The following is a 24,055-nucleotide window of genomic DNA, read 5'->3' on the forward strand; positions in this document are numbered from 1 at the left end:
TCTGTGAGTCCATTTGTTTTGCATAACAGTTCAAACACCAGTACATTCCTGCAGACACTGGAGTGCATAACAGTTCTGACACCAGTACTTTCCTGCAGGCACTGGTGTGCATAACATATTCAGCAGCCTAATACTCCTGTTGAAATTTTGTGGGAATATGGAGCATACCCCTCAAAATACGTTGCAACAGGTGGTCGATCAGGTGGAGGTCCTGACTCGACAATTTAATGATTTGTCCATTAAAATGCACACCTCCCAGGCTGCTGGCGGAGCTCCCGCAGCAGCAGCACCTGCAGGGGTTAAGGAGCCGAAAGTAAATCTCCCGGATCGTTTTTCTGGAGATCGCTCGCAGTTCTTTTGTTTCAAGGAGAGCTGCAAGCTATACTTCCGGCTTAGGCCTCAGTCTTCTGGGTCGGAAATTCAGCGGGTGGGCATAGTGATTTCCTTGCTACAAGGAGACCCACAGGTCTGGGCATATGGGTTGCAGCCTGACTGTCCGTCGCTTAAAAGTGTTGATGCTTTTTTTACGGCACTGGGCATGTTGTATGATGACCCTGACAAGACGGCCTCAGCCGAGGCTCAGATTTCGATCCTTAAGCAAGGGCGAAGGCCAGTTGAGGTTTACTGTACGGAGTTTCGGAGGTTGGCCCATGATACCCAGTGGAATGCCCCAGCCCTGAGACACCAGTACCGAAGAGGTCTTTCTAACCAGATAAAGGACCAACTGGTACAATATCCCTTGCCTGATAGCTTGGATCAGCTCATGCAGTTATCCATCCGGGTGGATAGACGGCTGAGAGAGCGTAGGCTTGAAAGGGAGACTGAGATTTCCTTCCTTCCCAAGGGAACCTCAGACTCTGAGGAATTTTCTGAGGAGCCTATGCAGATTGGGGCTACCCGCCTCTCCTCGCGTGAGAAGACGCGGAGGAGACAGCAGGGGTTGTGTTTGTACTGTGGGAATAAAGGTCATGTGGTAGTATCATGCCCAGAAAAGCCGGAAAACTTCAGGGCCTGAGGGTGATGGGAAATATCCTGTCAGGCCAGAAGTCAGAATTTCCCAAGAAGACTTTTATCATTCCGGTGACCTTGAAGATCCTCGGTCAAACTGTCAAGACTGAGGCCTTTGTGGACAGTGGGGCCGACAAGGTTTTTATGGACCGCCAATTCGCCCTGAAACACTCTGTTCCCTTAGTACCCTTGGCATCGGAAATTTAGATTTGTGGGTTAAACGGGGAACCATTATCCCAAGGTAAAATTACCTCTTGCACTAGCCAGATTTCTTTGTTTATTGGAGCCACACACTCTGAAAAATTGTCCTTTTATGTGACTGTCTGTACTTTTGCCCCATTGGTGTTGGGGTTACCCTGGTTAAGGGCCCACAATCCTCAATTTGACTGGGTCTCTGGGGAGATTCTTAGTTGGGGTACTGATTGTTTCAGGAGTTGCTTGAGCCTTCCAGTCAGGCTCTCGCAGCTAAGTTTGCCAGGATTGCCAGGGTGTTATGCAGATTTTGCGGACGTGTTCTCCAAAAAAGTTGCAGAGGTACTACCTCCCCATCGCCCCTATGACTGTGCCATTGATTTGTTGCCAAATGCTAAGCTTCCCAAGAGCAGGTTGTACTCCCTATCACGTCCTGAGACTCAGGCTATGGCAGAGTACATTCAGGAGAACTTGGCTAAGGGATTTATCAGACCTTCACAGTCTCCAGTTGGGTCGGGGTTCTTCTTCGTGGGTAAAAAGGACGGTTCGTTGCGACCCTGCATCGACTTCAGGGAATTGAACCGTATCACGATTAAAAACTCATACCCACTGCCTCTCATTTCGGTCTTGTTTGACCAGCTTCGTACTGCCACCATTTTTTCTAAGATTGACCTACGCGGTGCGTACAATCTAATCCGAATAAGAGAGGGGGATGAATGGAAGACTGCCTTTAATACCCACTCAGGGCATTATGAATATTTGGTGATGCCTTTTGGGCTCTGTAATGCCCCGGCAGTCTTCCAGGATTTCATGAATGATGTGCTCAGGGAATATTTGGATAGATTCTTAGTTGTATACTTAGATGACATCCTAATCTTCTCCCATTCCCTGGAGGAACATCGGAAGCATGTACGCTTAGTCCTCCAGAAACTCAGAGACCACCGGCTTGGGGCGAAGCTGGAGAAGTGCGAATTTGAAGTTCAGCAAATCGCATTTCTAGGATATATTATCTCCCCAGAGGGTTTCCAAATGGAGGGTTCCAAGGTACAGGCAGTCCTGGATTGGGTGCAGCCCACTAGTTTGAAGGCGCTTCAGCGTTTCCTGGGCTTTGCGAATTTTTATAGACGATTTATCGCTGGATTTTCGTCTATAGTGGCGCCCTTGGTGGCACTCACTAAGAAAGGGGCGGATGTTGCTCACTGGTCTTGTGAGGCTAAAGCGGCTTTTGCCCGTCTCAAAAGGGCATTTGTTTCGGCCAAGGTGCTGCGACACCCAGATCCAGAGCGTCCTTTTGTGGTGGAGGTGGATGCCTCTGAGATGGGTATTGGGGCAGTGCTTTCTCAGATGGGAGTGTCTGATAATCGCCTTCATCCCTGTGCTTACTTTTCCCGTAAATTTTCGCCTGCCGAGATGAATTATGACGTGGGTAACCGGGAATTGTTGGCTATTAAGGATGCACTCGAGGAGTGGAGACACTGGCTTGAGGGGGCTAAGTTTGTGGTCTCAATTCTCACTGACCATAAGAATCTGGCATATTTAGAGTCAGCGAAGCGTCTCAATGCCAGGCAGGCACGATGGGCTTTGTTTTTTGCTCGCTTTAATTTTTTGATAACATATCGCCCTGGGTCAAAAAACATCAAGGCTGATGTGCTCTCGCGGAGTTTTGCTAGAATCCAGGAGACCACCGAGGAGCCGTTGCCCATTGTTTCCCCATCATGTATTAAAGTGGGCATTACCCAGGACCTCTTATCATTAGTCCTTAGAGCACAGGAGCAGGCTCCTCCAGACCTTCCGGTAGGTCTTTTGTTTGTGCCTCCTAGGTTAAGACAGCGAGTGTTTCTGGAATTCCATGCCAAGAAGTCGGCAGGTCACCCGGGTATTGCCAGAACTCGGGAGTTGCTATCTAGGGCGGTGTGGTGGCCCTCGGTGGCTAAGGATGTGGATCAGTGGGTTCGGGCATGTGACATCTGTGCCCGAAATAAGACTCCTAGAGGGGTTCCTGTTGGCCCATTACATCCACTCTCTATCCCATCTAAGCCATGGACCCACATTTCAATGGATTTTGTGGTGGACTTGCCCAAATCCTCGGGGATGACAGCCATCTGGGTTGTCGTTGACAGGTTTTCGAAGATGGCGCACTTCGTTCCACTGGTTGGGCTGCCATCGGCCAGACGCCTGTCTGAATTATTTATGCTGCATGTTGTGCGTCTCCACGGGTTGCCACTTGATGTGGTCTCTGACCGCGGATCCCAGTTTGTGGCCAAATTCTGGAGGGCATTTTGTTCCGATCTCCAGATTTCTGTCAGCTTGTCGTCAGGCTACCATCCGCAGTCTAATGGGCAGACTGAAAGGGTGAACCAGTCCTTGGAGCAGTTCCTCAGGTGTTATGTCTCCAAGTGTCAGACTGACTGGGTTGCTCATCTGTCCATGGCGGAGTTTGCCTATAACAACGCGGCTCACTCTGCTACAGGGATCTCTCCCTTCCTTTGTGTGTATGGGCATCATCCTAAGGCCAATTCTTTTGACCCCCTGGACTCCACGCCTGGTGGTTCCTCTGTGGTTTCGGTCCTTAGAGGTATTTGGCGGAAAGTGAAGAAAGCCCTTGTGTCTGTGTCATTAGTGACCAAAAGGGTTTTTGATAAGCGGAAAAGACCCTGCAGCTTCAAATTAGGAGACTTCGTCTGGTTGTCTACCAAGAATTTGAAGTTGAGACAGCCATCTCATAAGTTAGGGCCCCGGTTCATCGGCCCTTATAAGATCACCAGGGTTATCAATCCGGTGGCATTTCAGTTAGATCTGCCCCGTTCTTTGGGTATCAATAAAACATTTCATTGTTCCCTTTTAAAACGGGCGATTAGTAATCCTTCTTCCAGTGGAAGACCTTCCCCTCTTCTGATACGTGGCCAGAGGGAGTTTGTTGTTGAAAGGATTCTTGACTCCAAGGTGGTTCGGGGTCGGCTGTCATTTTTGGTGCACTGGAAGGGGTATGGCCCGGAGGAGCGGTCGTGGGTGCGCAGTTGTGATCTTCATGCCCCCAGACTGATACGCTCTTTCTTCTCGCAGTTCCCCGATAAACCCGGTGGTAGGGGTTCTTTGACCCCTCGTCAGAGGGGGGGTACTGTTAGGGTCTCCTGCCCTGTGCTGCCACGTCGTCATGGCAACCGGGAGACAAGTGCTAGTGGAGTAACCTGAGCGCAGCTGATACTCCGGTTCGGGTCTTTTGCTGTGCAGTGGTTATAGGCTCTGTGCACGGCAGGGGATCCGGTGCTGGTTTTTGTGCTCACAGTCTGTGAGGTCTGAGTGGGGCGTGGACAGCACCTGCTTTATAAGGCCTCTTTTCAGGGTAAGCAGATGCTGCTGAATCTTTGTTGGTTAGTCAGTACATGAAAGTTAGCCAGTACTGTGTAGCTTTGTATTTGTTTGTTGCTTACTGCAAATAGGCCTGGGGATTTGGTATTACACTCTGCCAATCCAGACCTAGCAGTAAGACTGGAGTCAGTCGTTTAGCTTGCTGGGGTTCTGTTACTACTCTGTGAACTTAGCAAGTTTGCGGCTGTATTCTAAGACTTGCCTGTCTAATCCTGTCTCACTGTGCTAGGTGTCAGGGGTCAGTTTAGTGGCAGTAAGCTAAAACCTGTGCACTGCAAGTGAGAAATAGGATTGTGGAGACTCTCCTTGTGTCTATCATTCCATCTCTGACCAAGGAGTTTACTGCCACACCCGTTGGTAACCCTTTAGGGTTTTGCTGTTGCCCTTAGCAACAGCATTTCGGGTTCTCTACGTATTAAAACACAACATCTTGCTTTTTCCATCTGTGCAGTTCTAATACAAGGGAGATACCCAGTTCCTTAGCCTCTGGGCTTCTCTGTTCACTTTGTGTGTATTTTGTTACCCTATTACCTTCTGTGTACGTTATGTCATATTCCCCAGTTTGTCTGTGAGTCCATTTGTTTTGCATAACAGTTCAAACACCAGTACATTCCTGCAGACACTGGAGTGCATAACAGTTCTGACACCAGTACTTTCCTGCAGGCACTGGTGTGCATAACACCTATAACCACTGCACAGCAAAAGACCCGAACCGGAGTATCAGCTGCGCTCAGGTCACTCCGCTAGCACTTGTCTCCCGGTTGCCATGACGACGTGGCAGCACAGGGCAGGAGACCCTAACACGTGGCTGGCGTCCTTTCCGTTTATGTTGATGCATTGCAAATATTTTGTGCTTGCTTATTACTTAATTGTGGGGACTGGGGAGCAGCTGTATATAGGAGGAGTACAGTGCAGAGTTTTGCTGACAGTGACCACCAGTAATACGTTGTCTGCCTGAAAAACACTCCATATCTGTGCTCAGTGTGCTGCATATATCTGTGCTCACACTGCTTAATTGTGGGGACTGGGGAGCAGCTGTATTATATAGCAGGAGTACAGTGCAGAGTTTTGCTGACAGTGACCACCAGTATACGTTGTCTGCCTGAAAATATATATATAGCAGTACGGTACGGAAGGCCACTACTGTACCTACCTCTGTGTCGTCATTAAGTATACTATCCATCTACATTCTATACCTGTGGTGCATTTCAGTTGTGCAGTTTGCTGACACAGTGACCACCAGTATATATAGTAGTACGGTACGGAAGGCCACTGCTGTACCTACCTCTGTGTCGTCATTAAGTATACTATCCATCTACATTCTAATTCTATACCTGTGGTGCATTTTAGTTTTGCAGTTTGCTGACACAGTGACCACCAGTATATATAGCAGTACGGTACGGAAGGCCACTGCTGTACTTACCTCTGTGTCGTCATTAAGTATACTATCCATCTACATTCTATACCTGTGGTGCATTTTAGTTTTGCAGTTTGCTGACACAGTGACCACCAGTATATATAGCAGTACGGTACGGAAGGCCACTGCTGTACCTACCTCTGTGTCGTCATTAAGTATACTATCCATCTACATTCTATACCTGTGGTGCATTTCAGTTGTGCAGTTTGCTGACACAGTGACCACCAGTACATATAGCAGTACGGTACGGAAGGCCACTGCTGTACCTACCTCTGTGTCGTCATTAAGTATACTATCCATCTAGATTCTATACCTGTGGTGCATTTTAGTTTTGCAGTTTGCTGACACAGTGACCACCAGTATATATAGCAGTACGGTATGGAAGGCCACTGCTGTACCTACCTCTGTGTCGTCATTAAGTATACTATCCATCTACATTCTAATTCTATACCTGTGGTGCATTTTAGTTTTGCAGTTTGCTGACACAGTGACCACCAGTATATATAGCAGTACGGTACGGAAGGCCACTACTGTACCTACCTCTGTGTCGTCATTAAGTATACTATCCATCTACATTCTATACCTGTGGTGCATTTCAGTTGTGCAGTTTGCTGACACAGTGACCACCAGTATATATAGTAGTACGGTACGGAAGGCCACTGCTGTACCTACCTCTGTGTCGTCATTAAGTATACTATCCATCTACATTCTAATTCTATACCTGTGGTGCATTTTAGTTTTGCAGTTTGCTGACACAGTGACCACCAGTATATATAGCAGTACAGTACGGAAGGCCACTGCTGTACTTACCTCTGTGTCGTCATTAAGTATACTATCCATCTACATTCTATACCTGTGGTGCATTTTAGTTTTGCAGTTTGCTGACACAGTGACCACCAGTATATATAGCAGTACGGTACGGAAGGCCACTGCTGTACCTACCTCTGTGTCGTCATTAAGTATACTATCCATCTACATTCTATACCTGTGGTGCATTTCAGTTGTGCAGTTTGCTGACACAGTGACCACCAGTACATATAGCAGTACGGTACGGAAGGCCACTGCTGTACCTACCTCTGTGTCGTCATTAAGTATACTATCCATCTAGATTCTATACCTGTGGTGCTTTTTAGTTTTGCAGTTTGCTGACACAGTGACCACCAGTATATATAGCAGTACGGTATGGAAGGCCACTGCTGTACCTACCTCTGTGTCGTCATTAAGTATACTATCCATCTACATTCTAATTCTATACCTGTGGTGCATTTTAGTTTTGCAGTTTGCTGACACAGTGACCACCAGTATATATAGCAGTACGGTACGGAAGGCCACTGCTGTACTTACCTCTGTGTCGTCATTAAGTATACTATCCATCTACATTCTATACCTGTGGTGCATTTTAGTTTTGCAGTTTGCTGACACAGTGACCACCAGTATATATAGCAGTACGGTACGGAAGGCCACTGCTGTACCTACCTCTGTGTCGTCATTAAGTATACTATCCATCTACATTCTATACCTGTGGTGCATTTTAGTTTTGCAGTTTGCTGACACAGTGACCACCAGTATATATATTAGTACGGTACGGAAGGCCACTGCTGTACCTACCTATGTGTCGTCATTAAGTATACTATCCATCTACATTCTATACCTGTGGTGCATTTTAGTTTTGCAGTTTGCTGACACAGTGACCACCAGTATATATAGCAATACGGTATGGAAGGCCACTGCTGTACCTACCTCTGTGTCATCATTAAGTATACTATCCATCTACATTCTATACCTGTGGTGCATTTTAGTTTTGCAGTTTGCTGACACAGTGACCACCAGTATATATAGCAGTACGGTACAGAAGGCCACTGCTATACCTACCTCTGTGTCGTCATTAAGTATACTATCCATCTACATTCTATACCTGTGGTGCATTTTAGTTTTGCAGTTTGCTGACACAGTGACCACCAGTATATATAGCAGTACGGTACGGAAGGCCACTGCTGTACCTACCTCTGTGTCGTCATTAAGTATACTATCCATCTACATTCTATACCTGTGGTGCATTTTAGTTTTGCAGTTTGCTGACAGTGACCACCAGTATATATACAGCGACCTTTGTGCGCCTCTTTTTTTTCTTTGCATCATGTGGTGTTTGGGGACAATTTTTTTGAAGTGCCATCATGCCTGACACTGCAGTGCAACTCCTAGATGGGCCAGGTGTTTGTGTCGGCCACTTGTGTCGCTTAGCTTAGTCACACAGCGACCTTGGTGCGCCTCTTTTTTCCTTTGCATCATGTGCTGTTTGGGGACTATTTTTTTGAAGTGCCATTCTGCCTGACACTGCAGTGCCACTCCTAGATGGGCCAGGTGTTTGTGTCGGCCACTTGTGTCGCTTAGCTTAGTCACACAGCGACCTTGGTGCACCTCTTTTTTTCTTTGCATCATGTGCTGTTTGGGGACAATTTTTTTGAAGTGCCATCCTGCCTGACACTGCAGTGCCACTCCTAGATGGGCCAGGTGTTTGTGTCGGCCACTTGTGTCGCTTAGCTTAGCCATCCAGCGACCTCGGTGCAAATTTTAGGACTAAAAATAATATTGTGAGGTGTGAGGTGTTCAGAATAGACTGAAAATGAGTTTAAATTATGGGTATTGAGGTTAATAATACTATGGGATCAAAATGACCCCCAAATTCTATGATTTAAGCAGTTTTTTAGGGTTTTTTGTAAAAAAAACCGAATCCAAAACACACCCGAATCCGACAAAAAATTTTCAGTGAGGTTTTGCCAAAACGCGTCCGAATCCAAAACACGGCCGCGGAACCGAATCCAAAACTAAAACACAAAACCCGAAAAATGTCCGGTGCACATCACTAAATATAAATGTCCTCAAAAGGTTTTTTGGTTTCCAAATACAGGTGATTTATTACACCTAAACGTGAGCCCAATATTGTTATAATAGGTACATCTCCCGGCCGCTGGTAGCAGTTCCTTTATAAGCGGACATATCAGGAGGTCAGAAAGAAGCGTTTTAGCTAATGGTTGTTTAAAAGTTCCCAGAAAACAATACTGGCTCACCTGATGATGTTTGATCGGTATTTGGCTGAGGTAAAGTAATCTCCCAATTTATATGCAGTATAGGAATCAAAGGTTCTCTGTATATGAGGAGCTATTTGGCTGGAGAAATAAAAGCTTTTCAGCAATGTTCCCACTGGGGCGAGGTGTATTGATGAAAGCTCACCTCGTTCTCTGTGTCAGATTGCACACTGCACATAACCTGTGCGGTAGGCGCTGCTTCAAGCGCGGCTCTCTCCCCGGGCAGTTTCGTAGCTTGCTCCCTCTATGATCTGTGTCGGGCTGCACCCCGCACACAGATCGCATGGCAGGCGCTGCTGTCGGTGCCGCTCTCCCCTTGGAAGCCCAGTGTCCAACAGGGCATGCAGATCAAGTTGGTCTCCTCAATGGGGTCAAATGTAAAAGTCCGGCTTGTAATGAACAAATAAAGAGGTTTACGTGTTTCTCCGCCTTCAGGTCAAATCGGCGGCTTCTATCAATCACTGCACTGTTGTAAAGCAGCAGTGATTAGACGCTGTGCGCATGCACTGTACAACATGCCCCATTTTCTGCAACGCTGCCTGTTGCCGCAGTATCGCACTCCCTGATCTGCACATGCGTATCTAAAAACATCAGAGATGTATGTACACACCGGGGTTACTTTTTGGACAAAGCAGTAAATCAATCCATAAATCTCTTTTAGGGTGAACTGCGTTGACAAAAATAAGAATTTACTTACCGATAATTCTATTTCTCGTAGTCCGTAGTGGATGCTGGGGACTCCGTCAGGACCATGGGGGATAGCGGCTCCGCAGGAGACAGGGCACAAAAGTAAAAGCTTTAGGATCAGGTGGTGTGCACTGGCTCCTCCCCCTATGACCCTCCTCCAAGCCTCAGTTAGGATACTGTGCCCGGACGAGCGTACACAATAAGGAAGGATTTTGAATCCCGGGTAAGACTCATACCAGCCACACCAATCACACTGTACAACCTGTGATCTGAACCCAGTTAACAGCATGATAACAGCGGAGCCTCTGAAAAGATGGCTCACAACAATAATAACCCGATTTTTGTAACAATAACTATGTACAAGTATTGCAGACAATCCGCACTTGGGATGGGCGCCCAGCATCCACTACGGACTACGAGAAATAGAATTATCGGTAAGTAAATTCTTATTTTCTCTGACGTCCTAAGTGGATGCTGGGGACTCCGTCAGGACCATGGGGATTATACCAAAGCTCCCAAACGGGCGGGAGAGTGCGGATGACTCTGCAGCACCGAATGAGAGAACTCCAGGTCCTCCTCAGCCAGGGTATCAAATTTGTAGAATTTTTCAAACGTGTTTGCCCCTGACCAAGTAGCAGCTCGGCAAAGTTGTAAAGCCGAGACCCCTCGGGCAGCCGCCCAAGATGAGCCCACCTTCCTTGTGGAATGGGCATTTACATATTTTGGCTGTGGCAGGCCTGCCACAGAATGTGCAAGCTGAATTGTACTACACATCCAACTAGCAATCGTCTGCTTAGAAGCAAGAGCACCCAGTTTGTTGGGTGCATACAGGATAACAGCAAGTCAGTTTTCCTGACTCCAGCCGTCCTGGAAACCTATATTTTCAGGGCCCTGACAACATCTAGCAACTTGGAGTCCTCCAAGTCCCTAGTAGCCGCAGGTACCACAATAAGCTGGTTCAGGTGAAACGCTGACACCACCTTAGGGAGAAACTGGGGACGAGTCCGCAGCTCTGCCCTGTCCGAATGGACAATCAGATATGGGCTTTTGTGAGACAAAGCCGCCAATTCTGACACTCGCCTGGCCGAGGCCAGGGCCAACAGCATGGTCACTTTCCATGTGAGATATTTCAAATCCACAGATTTGAGCGGTTTAAACCAATGTGATTTGAGGAATCCCAGAACTACGTTGAGATCCCACAGTGCCACTGGAGGCACAAAAGGGGGTTGTATATGCAGTACTCCCTTGACAAACTTCTGGACTTCAGGAACTGAAGCCAATTCTTTCTGGAAGAAAATCGACAGGGCCGAAATTTGAACCTTAATGGACCCCAATTTGAGGCCCATAGACGCTCCTGTTTGTAGGAAATGCAGGAATCGACCGAGTTGAAATTCCTCCGTGGGGGCCTTCCTGGCCTCACACCATGCAACATATTTTCGCCAAATGCGGTGATAATGTTGTGCGGTCACCTCCTTCCTGGCTCTGACCAGGGTAGGGATGACCTCTTCCGGAATGCCTTTTTCCCTTAGGATCCGGCGTTCAACCGCCATGCCGTCAAACGCAGCCGCGGTAAGTCTTGGAACAGACATGATCCTTGCTGAAGCAAGTCCCTTCTTAGTATCTCTTGAAGTTCCGGGTACCAAGTCCTTCTTGGCCAATCCGGAGCCACGAGTATAGTTCTTACTCCTCTCCGTCTTATAATTCTCAGTACCTTGGGTATGAGAGGCAGAGGAGGGAACACATACACCGACTGGTACGCCCACGGTGTTACCAGAGCGTCTACAACTATTGCCTGAGGGCCTCTTGACCTGGCGCAATACCTGTCGAGTTTTTTAATCATGTGGACGACTTCTGGGTGAAGTCCCCACTCTCCCGGGTGGAGGTCGTGCTGAGGAAGTCTGCTTCCCAGTTGTCCACTCCCGGAATGAACACCGCTGACAGTGTTATCACATGATTTTTCGCCCAGCGAAGAATCCTTGCTGCCATTGCCCTCCTGCTTCTTGTGCCGCCCTGTCTGTTTACGTGGGCGACTGCCGTGATGTTGTCCGACTGGATCAGCACCGGTTGACTTTGAAGCAGAGGTCTTCCTAGGCTCAGAGCATTGTAAATTGCCCTTAGCTCCAGTATATTTATGTGGAGAGAAGTCTCCAGACTTGACCACACTCCTTGGAAATTTCTTCCCTGTGTGACTGCTCCCCAGCCTCTCAGGCTGGCATCCGTGGTCACCAGAACCCAGTCCTGAATGCCGAATGTGCTGCCCTCTAGTAGATGAGCACTCTGCAGCCACCACAGAAGAGACACCCTTGTCCTTGGAGACAGGATTATCCGCTGATGCATCTGAAGATGCGATCCGGACCATTCGTCCAGCAGATCCCACTGAAAAATTCTTGCGTGAAATCTGCCGAATGGAATCGCTTCGTAAGAAGCCACCATTTTTCCCAGGACTCTTGTGCATTGATGCACTGACACTTGGCCTGGTTTTAGGAGGTTTCTGACTAGATCGGATAACTCCCTGGCTTTCTCCTCCGGGAGAAACACCTTTTTCTGGACTGTGTCCAGAATCATCCCTAGGAACAGCAGACGTGTCGTCGGAAACAGCTGCGATTTTGGAATATTTAGAATCCACCCGTGCTGTCGTAGAACTACTTGAGATAGTGCTACTCTGACCTCCAACTGTTCTCTGGACCTTGCCCTTATCAGGAGATCGTCCAAGTAAGGGATAATTAAGACGCCTTTTCTTTGAAGAAGAATCATCATTTCGGCCATTACCTTGGTAAAGACCCGGGGTGCCGTGGACAATCCAAACGGCAGCGTCTGAAACTGATAGTGACAGTTCTGTACCACGAACCTGAGGTACCCTTGGTGAGAAGGGCAAATTGGGACATGGAGGTAAGCATCCTTGATGTCCAGGGACACCATATAGTCCCCTTCTTCCTGGTTCGCTATCACTGCTCTGAGTGACTCCATCTTGATTTGAACCTTTGTATGTAAGTGTTCAAAGATTTCAGATTTAGAATAGGTCTCACCGAGCCGTCTGGCTTCAGTACCACAATATAGTGTGGAATAATACCCCTTTCCTTGTTGTAGGAGGGGTACTTTGATTATCACCTGCTGGGAATACAGCTTGTGAATTGTTTCCAATACTGCCTCCCTGTCGGAGGGAGACGTTGGTAAAGCAGACTTCAGGAACCTGCGAGGGGGAGACGTCTCGAATTTCCAATCTGTACCCCTGGGATACTACTTGTAGGATCCAGGGGTCCACTTGCGAGTGAGCCCACTGCGCGCTGAAACTCTTGAGACGACCCCCCACCGCACCTGAGTCCGCTTGTACGGCCCCAGCGTCATGCTGAGGACTTGGCAGAAGCGGTGGAGGGCTTCTGTTCCTGGGAAGGGGCTGCCTGCTGCAGTCTTCTTCCCTTTCCTCTACCCCTGGGCAGATATGACTGGCCTTTTGCCCGCTTGCCCTTATGGGGACGAAAGGACTGAGGCTGAAAAGACGGTGTCTTTTTCTGCTGAGATGTGACTTGGGGTAAAAAAAAGGTGGATTTTCCAGCTGTTGCCGTGGCCACCAGGTCCGATGGACCGACCCCAAATAACTCCTCCCCTTTATACGGCAATACTTCCATGTGCCGTTTGGAATCTGCATCACCTGACCACTGTCGTGTCCATAAACATCTTCTGGCAGATATGGACATCGCACTTACTCTTGATGCCAGAGTGCAAATATCCCTCTGTGCATCTCGCATATATAGAAATGCATCCTTTAAATGCTCTATAGTCAATAAAATACTGTCCCTGTCAAGGGTATCAATATTTTCAGTCAGGGAATCCGACCAAGCCACCCCAGCGCTGCACATCCAGGCTGAGGCGATCGCTGGTCGCAGTATAACACCAGTATGTGTGTATATACTTTTTAGGATATTTTCCAGCCTCCTATCAGCTGGCTCCTTGAGGGCGGCCGTATCTGGAGACGGTAACGCCACTTGTTTTGATAAGCGTGTGAGCGCCTTATCCACCCTAAGGGGTGTTTCCCAACGCGCCCTAACTTCTGGCGGGAAAGGGTATAACGCCAATAATTTTCTATCGGGGGAAACCCACGCATCATCACACACTTCATTTAATTTATCTGATTCAGGAAAAACTACAGGTAGTTTTTTCACACCCCACATAATACCCTTTTTTGTGGTACTTGTAGTATCAGAAATATGTAACACCTCCTTCATTGCCCTTAACATGTAACGTGTGGCCCTAATGGAAAATACGTTTGTTTCTTCACCGTCGACACTGGAGTCAGTGTCCGTGTCTGTGTCTGTGTCGACCGACTGAGGTAAATGGGCGTTTTAAAGCCCCTGACGGTGTTTGAGACGCCTGGACAGGTACTAATTGGTTTGCCGGCCGTCTCATGTCGTCAACCGACCTTGCAGCGTGTTGACATTATCACATAATTCCCTAAATAAGCCATCCATTCCGGTGTCGACTCCCTAGAGAGTGACATCACCATTACAGGCAATTGCTCCGCCTCCTCACCAACATCGTCCTCATACATGTCGACACACGTACCGACACACAGCACACACACAGGGAATGCTCTGATAGAGGACAGGACCCCACTAGCCCTTTGGGGAGACAGAGGGAGAGTTTGCCAGCACACACCAAAACGCTATAATTATACAGGGACAACCTTATATAAGTGTTTTCCCTTATAGCATCTTAATATATATTAATATCGCCAAATAAGTGCCCCCCCTCTCTGTTTTAACCCTGTTTCTGTAGTGCAGTGCAGGGGAGAGCCTGGGAGCCTTCCTAGCAGCGGAGCTGTGTAGGAAAATGGCGCTGTGTGCTGAGGAGAATAGGCCCCGCCCCCTTTTCGGCGGGCTTCTTCTCCCGTTTTTCTGACAACCTGGCAGGGGTTAAATACATCCATATAGCCCCAGAGGCTATATGTGATGTATTTTTAGCCAGCATAGGTACTTTCATTGCTGCACAGGGCGCCCCCCCCAGCGCCCTGCACCCTCAGTGACCGTTGGTGTGAAGTGTGCTGAGAGCAATGGCGCACAGCTGCCGTGCTGTGCGCTACCTTAAGAAGACTGGGAAGTCTTCAGCCGCCGATTTCTGGACCTCTTCTCTCTTCAGCATCTGCAAGGGGTCGGCGGCGCGGCTCCGGTGACCCATCCAGGCTGTACCTGTGATCGTCCCTCTGGAGCTAGTGTCCAGTAGCCTAAGAAGCCAATCCATCCTGCACGCAGGTGAGTTAACTTCTTCTCCCCTAAGTCCCTCGTTGCAGTGAGCCTGTTGCCAGCAGGACTCACTGAAAATAAAAAACCTAACAAAACTTTTACTCTAAGCAGCTCTTTAGGAGAGCCACCTAGATTGCACCCTTCTCGGCCGGGCACAAAAACCTAACTGAGGCTTGGAGGAGGGTCATAGGGGGAGGAGCCAGTGCACACCACCTGATCCTAAAGCTTTTACTTTTGTGCCCTGTCTCCTGCGGAGCCGCTATCCCCCATGGTCCTGACGGAGTCCCCAGCATCCACTTAGGACGTCAGAGAAATAAGAAATCACCTTAAGCACTGCTGTTTCATAACTCATCCCTAGATATGCGGGCACAGACAGTTATAATTGGTAGCATCAGCTAAGGCTACAGCTATAAATGGGATTAAAGGGGTTTTGTACAATGCTCCTTAATTTATTCTCACAGAGAGGGGCGGTGAAACCATCCTGCAGCCCGAGTCAGAGGGTTGTAAGGGGATATTTATTAATGTGTGTTTTTTGGGGGTACCTGCAAATATAATGGATCCAGTAAAGAAATAGGGTGATTCTGCACAAGATCATTCTGTACATTCAGTATGTGCAATGATTGGACTTCTGAGTTTAGGACCCAGGAGTCCTTCTGCTCACGCACAGAATGATGCTCGCACCGCAGGGGACACTGGGAGGGATCCATTTAGATCCCTCTCAGGAATCAATAAGAAGACCATAGGCTTCTATTAGGCAAGGCTACCTACAGATGGCATTGCCTACTGGGTCCAAACTCTGGAAAGTATCTCTTTCCAGACCTTGGTACATATGGGAATCACTTAAGTACGTCCCGTCCAAAGTCCTTTATTGGTTTTAAAGGGAGGCAGAATAGTATTTGTATTATAGCAATCATACATTATGATATATTTATTATATTGTCCTAATTCAGATAAGTACATAAGGCCTGATTATGACTGGGGCACTAAAGAGGCAGGCGATGAGTAGTCTACTGAGACGCCCACCAGCTGCGGCTGTATCCCACTGCACTGTGCAAACAGTTGCACCATCGACTTTGAGTAAACCCATATGGTCAAACCACTCACCCTCTGTGGGGAGAATGAGAAAAAGTCCTGCACTCCACTCTTCCAATCTTGTACTTGCCCTGGTGCCCTCCGAGATGTCCAGGCATCAGAATTTACACAATATTGTCACACGCAGAATAGATAACTGAAAGGCGGCCTCTGTCCTTTATGTAGCCCACAGGAGATAGAAGGGTATATGGGGAGAAGCAGACGGCTGATTATTTGATCCTGCTCCAGTTATCAGGCGACAGGAGGCGGTCAAAGAGGACACCTGTACCAGGCCCCAAGAATCAGAAGGGCCCCAAGGATACGACACTTATTGCCTGACAGGGATGTGAGCCGTCTTGTCCAGATAGAGCAGCGAGCTGTAGGCTGTGTGGGCGCAGAGTGACACGAGCCTCTCATACATACTAACTGTGCGGCACAAGTGTGTGCCTGCTCTTCCGGGTCCAGCTCTGTTGCAGGCAGTTACGGAACATGGCAGAAGCTCCCCTGGCCAGGATTCATGTGTTCTGCGCTGGCCTCTTCTGGTGGGGTGTGAGGGACGCATGGTACCTGCTGAGTGGTGCTCGGGTCTGGATACTGGGGTGTGCAGCGCAGGTTAGTCTCTTCCCAGGGTAAGAGTGAATTGCCGAGGGGATACAGGGCTTTGGGATGGGGTGGGGGAGCTAGGAATGCAGCATGGAATCATGTGGGAAAGACAGACAGGTGGGGTGTGTGCATAGGCAAACGCAGGGGGGGGGGGTTCCGGTTGCCCGGAAACCCCCCTTCTCTTGGCAAGTGGCTCAAATTATGACAACAATAGCGATGGTATATAATACGATTATTAGAGCTGCAACCACATCATACAGTTGCACATGCCCAGTGGTAGCAGCTTCCTCTATCATGTTTGCTGTGTGTGGGGATCTGAGTCCTCAATCAGCGCACTGGACCAGAGAGTAGCTACCAGAAAGAAGAGACAGGAGCCTTAGCGTGAGGTGGGAGAATGTGTGCTTAGAAAGTGCAGTACTTGTTCTGTTATGTATTTATTTATGGTATGTTTAACCTTTTCCTGACCACTTATTTATATTATTTAAATATATTTAATACAGTCTATACTCTAGAGCAGTGGTTCTCAAACTCGGTCCTCAGGACCCCACACAGTGCATGTTTTGCAGGTAACCCAGCAAGTGCACAGGTGTAGTAATTACTCACTGACACATTTTAAAAGGTCCACAGGTGGAGCTAATTATTTCACTTGTGATTCTGTGAGGAGACTTGCAAAACATGTACTGTGTGGGGTCCTGAGGACCGAGTTTGAGAACCTGTGCTCTAGAGCAATTATAGTGTTAAATATTAATACTGTATACCATACAGTATCCAGTGTATAAAAAGACCAATGTTGACATTAATGTCCAGGTTTGTTACTGGGTTCTTCTGCCGCTCCCCCAGACTCCCGCATGAGCTTCGATGTTCCTCAAAGTGGGCAATTGTGGACTGCATTTGGAAACCCCCCTCTCGAAATCCTGCGTTTGCCACTGGGTGTGTGGGAGGAAGGAGAGAGGGTGGCACAGACTGTGGGGTGTGTGGGGGAGGAAGGAGAGATATACATATTTATTTATTTGTATAGCTAAACAAACATATATATATATATATATATATTAGAGATGTGCACCGGACATGTTTTGGATTTGGTTCCGCGGCCGTGTTTTGGATTCAGACGCGTTTTGGCAAAACCTCCCTGAAAATGTTTTGTCGGATTCGGGTGTGTTTTGGATTCAGGTGTTTTTTTTTTAAAAAAACCCTAAAAAACAGCTTAAATCATAGAATTTGGGGGTCATTTTGAACCCATAGTATTATTAACCTCAATAACCATAATTTCCACTCATTTTCAGTCTATTCTGAACACCTCACACCTCACAATATTATTTTTAGTCCTAAAATTTGCACCGAGGTTGCTGGATGACTAAGCTAAGCGACCCAAGTGGCCGGCACAAACACCTGGCCCATTTAGGAGTGACACTGCAGTGCCAGACAGGAGGGCACTTCAAAAAAATTGGCCCCAAACATCACATGATGCAAAGATAAATTAAAGAAAAAAGAGGTGCAAGATGGAATTGTCCTTGGGCCCTCCCACCCACCCACCCTTATGTTGTATAAACAGGACATGTACACTTTAACAAACCCATAATTTCAGTGACAGTGACATGACTGTGGCTGAAATGACTGATTGGGTTGGGCCCCCACCAAAAAAGAAGCAATCAATCTCTCCTTGCATAAACTGGCTCTACAGAGGCAAGATGTCCACCTCCTCCTCATCGTCCGATTCCTCACCCCTTTCACTGTGTACATCCCCCTCCTCACAGATTATTCGTCCCCACTGGAATCCAACATCTCAGGTCCCTGTGTACTTTCTGGAGGCAATTGCTGGTGAATGTCTCCATGTAGGAATTGATTATAATTCATTTTGATGAACATCATCTTCTCCACATTTTCTGGAAGTAACCTCGTACGCCGATTGCTGACAAGGTGAGCGGCTGCACTAAACACTCTTTCGGAGTACACACTGGAGGGGGACAACTTAGGTAAAATAAAGCCAGTTTGTGCAAGGGCCTCCAAATTGCCTCTTTTTCCTGCCAGTATACCTACGGACTGTCTGACGTGCCTACTTGGATGCGGTCACTCATATAATCCTCCACCATTCTTTCAATGGTGACAGAATCATATGCAGTGACAGTAGACGACATGTCAGTAATCGTTGGCAGGTCCTTCAGTCCGGACCAGATGTCAGCACTCGCTCCAGACTGCCCTGCATCACCGCCAGCGGGTGAGCTCGGAATTCTTAGCCTTTTCATCGCAGCCCCAGTTGCAGGAGAATGTGAAGGAGGAGCTGTTGACGGGTCACGTTCCGCTTGACTTGACAAGTGTCTCACCAGCAGGTCTTTGAACATCTGCAGACTTGTGTCTGCCGGAAAGAGAGATACAACGTAGGCTTTAAACCTAGGATCGAGCACGGTGGCCAAAATGTAGTGCTCTGATTTCAACAGATTGACCACCCGTGAATCATGGTTAAGCGAATTAAGGGCTCCATCCACAAGTCCCACATGCCTAGTGGAATCGCTCCGTTTTAGCTTCTCCTTCAATCTCTCCAGCTTTTTCTGCAAAAGCCTGACTCAGGCTGGCAGTGTCTGAACTGACTTCACGTGTGGCAAGTTCAAAGGGTTGCAGAACCTTGCACAACGTTGAAATCATTCTCCACTGCGCTTAAGTCAGGTGCATTCCCCCTCCTTTGCCTATATCGTAGGTAGATGTATAGGCTTGAATGGCCTTTTGCTGCTCCTCCATCCTCTGAAGCATATAGAGGGTTGAATTCCACCTCGTTACCACCTTTTGCTTCAGCTGATGGCAGGGCAGGTTCAGGAGTGTTTGCTGGTGCTCCAGTCTTTAGCACGCAGTGGCTGAATGCCGGAAGTTGCCCGCAATTCTTCGGGCCACCGACAGCATCTCTTGCACACCCCTGTCGTTTTTAAAAAAATTCTGCACCACCAAATTCAATGTATGTGCAAAACATGGGACGTGCTGGAATTTGCCCACATGTAATGCACGCACAATATTGGTGGCATTGTCCGATGTCACAAATCCCCAGGAGAGTCCAAATGGGGTAAGCCATTCTGCGATGATGTTCCTCAGTTTCCGCAAGAGGTTGTCAGCTGTGTGTCTCTTATGAAAAGCGGTGATACAAAGCGTAGCCTGCCTAGAAACGATTTGGCGTTTGCGAGATGCTGCTACTGGTGCCGCCTCTGCTGTTCTTGCTGCGGGAGGCAATACATCTACCCAGTGGCTGTCACAGTCATATAGTCCTGAGTCTGCCCTGCTCCACTTGTCCACATGTCCGTGGTTAAGTGGACATTGAGTACAACTGCATTTTTTAGGACACTGCATCGGAGGAATCCCAGGCAGGAGAGGACTCGTCAGACTTGCCAGTGACATGGCCTGCAGGACTATTGGTTTTCCTGTCTAATGAGGAAATTGACACCGAGGAAGTTGGTGGTGTGGTTTGCAGGAGCTTGGTTACAAGAGGAAGGGATTTAGTTGTCAGTGGACTGCTTCCGCTGTCACCCAAAGTTTTTGAACTTGTCAATGACTTCTGATGACTGCGCTCCAGGTGACGTATAAGGGAGGATGTTCCTAGGTGGTTAACGTCCTTACCCCTACTTATTACAGCTTGACAAAGGCAACACACGGCTTGACACCTGTTGTCCGCATTTCTGTTAAAATAATTCCACACCGAAGAGGTGATTTTTTTTTGTAATTTGACCAGGCATGTCAATGGCCATATTCGTCCCACGGACAACAGGTGTCTCCCCGGGTGCCTGACTTAAACAAACTACCTCACCATCAGAATCCTCCTTGTCAATTTCCTCCTCAGCACCAGCAACACCCATATCCTCATCCTAGTGCACTTCAACAATGACATCTTCAATTTGACTATCAGGAACTGGACTGCGGGTGCTCCTTCCAGCACTTGCAGGGGGCGTGCAAATGGTGGAAGGCGCCACCTCTTCACGTCCAGTGTTGGGAAGGTCAGGCATCGCAACCGACACAATTGGACTCTCCTTGGGGATTTGTGATTTAGAAGAATGCACAGCTTAAGTCTTTTCATTTTTCTAGCGGGAGGATGAGTGTTTCCATCCTCATGTGAAGCTGAACCACTAGCAATGAACATAGGGCAGGGCTTCAGCCGTTCCTTGCCACTCCGTGTCGTAAATGGCATATTGGAAAGTTCACGCTTCTCCTCAGACGCTTTTAATTTAGATTTTTGGGTCATTTTACTGAACTTTTGTTTTTTGGATTTTACATGCTCTCTACTATGACATTGGGCATCGGCCTTGGCAGACGACGTTGATGGCATTTCATTGTTTCGGCCACTTCCACCTCTTCAGCACGAGGTGGAAGTGGATCTTGATCTTTCCCTATTTTACCCTCCACATTTTTGTTCTCCATTTTTTAATGTGTGGAATTATATGCCAGTAATATATCAATAGCAATGGCCTACTGTACTGTACTATATATGTATACTGTTGGTCACCAAAATGCTGCACTGTAACACTATATATACTGCTCACAAAAATACTGCTCACAAAAATGCAGCACAGATATGGAATGTATACATGCAGTGACACAGAGCTGCAAGATAGAGCAATGGCCTACTGTACACAACTATATACTGTTGGGTCACCAATAAGCTGCACTGTAATACTATATATACTGCTCACAAAAATGCAGCACAGATATGGAATGGATACGTGCAGTGACACAGAGCTGCAAGATACAGCAATGGCCTACTGTACACAACCATATACTGTTGGGTCACCAAAATGCTGCACTGTAATACTATATATACTGCTCACAAAAATGCCGCACAGATATGGAATGGATATGAGCAGTGACACAGAGCTGCAAGATACAGCAGTGGCCTACTGTGCACAACTATATACTGTTGGGTCACCAAAATGCTGCACTGTAATACTATATATACTGCTCACAAAAATGCCGCACAGATATGGAATGGATACTTGCAGTGACACAGAGCTGCAAGATACAGCAATTGCCTACTGTACACAACTATATACTGTTGGGTCACCAAAATGCTGCACTGTAATACTATATAATACTGCTCACAAAAATGCCGCACAGATATGGAATGGATACGTGCAGTGACACAGAGCTGCAAGATACAGCAATGGCCTACTGTACTGAACTACTATAATTATTATATACGGGTGGTCCCCAGTCCCCACAATGCAGCACACTGATCAGATATTTGAAGCACACTGAGCACAGATATGGAGCGTTTTCAGGCAGAGAACGTAGATATTTTCAGCACACTGAGCACAGATTATTTGCAGCACACTGAGCACAGATATTTGCAGCACACTGAGCACAGATTACAGAGCTTTTCAGGGAGAGAACGCAGCCATGTCCTCTCCGTTCAATCTCCAAAGCACGAGTGAAAATGGCGGCGACGCGCGGCTCCTTATATAGAATACGAATCTTGCGAGAATCCGACAGCGGGATGATGACGTTCGGATGCGTTCTGGTTAACCGAGCAAGGCGGGAGGATCCGAGTAAAATAGGTGAAGTTCGGGGGGGTTCGGATCCCGAGGAACCGAACCCGCTCATCTCTAATATATATATATATTTATTTATTAATTAACCGTTTCTTATATAGGGCAGAAAATTCCGTTGCGCTTTGAGAAATCAAAGTACTGGGCCCCAAGATTTCTGTTGCTGGCCCTGCTCCCACACAGGAATAATGCAGGACATGCACACACCATCACACTCCCACACAGGAATTATGCAGGACATGTATACACCCTCAAAATCTATGTTATTTGAAAATATTTTAGTCACAAGTTGGTATACCATAAAAATGATCGAAGGGAAATCCACAACCATATTTATTTGGTTACTATACTTCGCTGCTAATTCTGTACATTATATGTTCATATGCTTCAATACTGAAGAGCCTCTTCAGTACTTCAGTAATTATGAATGGATACATTTGCGGCATTGGCTCTCTGTTACTGTAGTTGTGATTTGAGGGGTCCATCCTCTAGTTGGTACCTTGGTCCTGGATGTTCAAATGTTGGGAGGTATGATCTTATGACCAGCAGATAAGAACCACTTGGCCCATCTAGTCTGCCCTTTTTTTTATCTTTTAGGTAATCTCAACCCTTTTTAAACCTTAATTCTTTGTAAGGATATTTATATGCCTATCCCAAGCATGTTTAATAGAAACATAGAATTTGACGGCAGATAAGAATCACTTAAGAAGGTGCACTTGTGAATATAGAAAAGCATTGTGGGTCTACAGATATTATCAAAGGATATGTTGTAATTGCCTTTTCATTTTGTATGAAACATTTTAAATTAAAACTAATTATTTTAATTATTTTTAATGGAGCTGCCTTAGGGCCTAATTCAGAGATGGTCGTAGATGTGCTAAAATTAGCACATCTACGATTAGAATCTCTGACATATGGGGGGAAGCCCAGCACAGGGCTGGTACACCCCGCATGTCAAGCCCTACCCTTCCCCCTGCAGAGGTGTGAGAGCATCGCACGGCGGCAATGCTTTTGCACAGGGGCGAGTAGCTCCCTGTCTCCGCAGCCTAGCTGCGGTGGCAGGCAGCTACTTGCCATGTTTTGTGTCGCAGCGGCTGCATGTGATGTCATGTAGCCGCCGCAGCCCACCCCAGTGACGATCCTGACATGCCTGCGTTGTCCGGACCACGCCTCCCCACAATGGTGCTGAAACACCACTGGCACACCCCCTCCCGCCTCTGCCTGTCAATCAAGCTGCCTCTGCCTGAATTAGGCCCTATAATGTAAAAACTACTGTAAAATTAATGCTGTATTAAATGGCTGAACATTTGCAATGACTACTGACTTGTTGGGGGAACTTCAGATAAACTGTACTTCAGTGTATAACGTCAACCTTTAAACAACTTCAGAAGAAAACTTTTTGCATACAGTACTTATTGGTTAGGCATCAATAGCGGATCTTGCCACGGGCAAGCAGGACTTTTGCTCGGGGCGCCGCCTTCCGGCAAGATCCGCCACTGCTGTGCCCTCCGCTGCCCGTTGTGTCCCCTGTCTGTGCCTCCTGTGAAGGGAACTCGACGCGTAGAGTCTAATTTCCCCTACGTGGAGAGGACCTTTGCTGAGCGGTGCGCGATGACGTCATCGCGCACCGCACAGCAAAGGTCCTCTCCACGAAGGGAACTAGACGCGTAGCGTCTAGTTTCCCTTCGTGGAGAGGACCTTTTGCTGTGCGGTGCACGATGACGTCATCGCGCACCGCTCAGCATTTAAGCGGCGCTACTACTGTACAGGGGGCGTAACTGACCACGCCCCCTGTATTAAGCCACATCCCATTTCCTGCCCGGGGTGCAGAGCGGGCTTGAACCGGCCCTGTTAGGCATATTAATGTTG

General features: G+C 47.6%; 1 protein-coding gene across 4 annotated transcripts in view; it reads left to right on the forward strand.

Annotated features, from left to right (window-relative positions):
* CCSER1 (coiled-coil serine rich protein 1) overlaps nucleotides 1-24,055 on the forward strand; it is a 1,413,620-nt gene that overhangs the window by 295,426 nt on the left and 1,094,139 nt on the right. The window lies entirely within an intron of this gene.

This window comes from Pseudophryne corroboree, chromosome 1 (assembly GCF_028390025.1).
Source record: "Pseudophryne corroboree isolate aPseCor3 chromosome 1, aPseCor3.hap2, whole genome shotgun sequence".
Lineage (NCBI taxonomy): Eukaryota > Metazoa > Chordata > Amphibia > Anura > Myobatrachidae > Pseudophryne > Pseudophryne corroboree.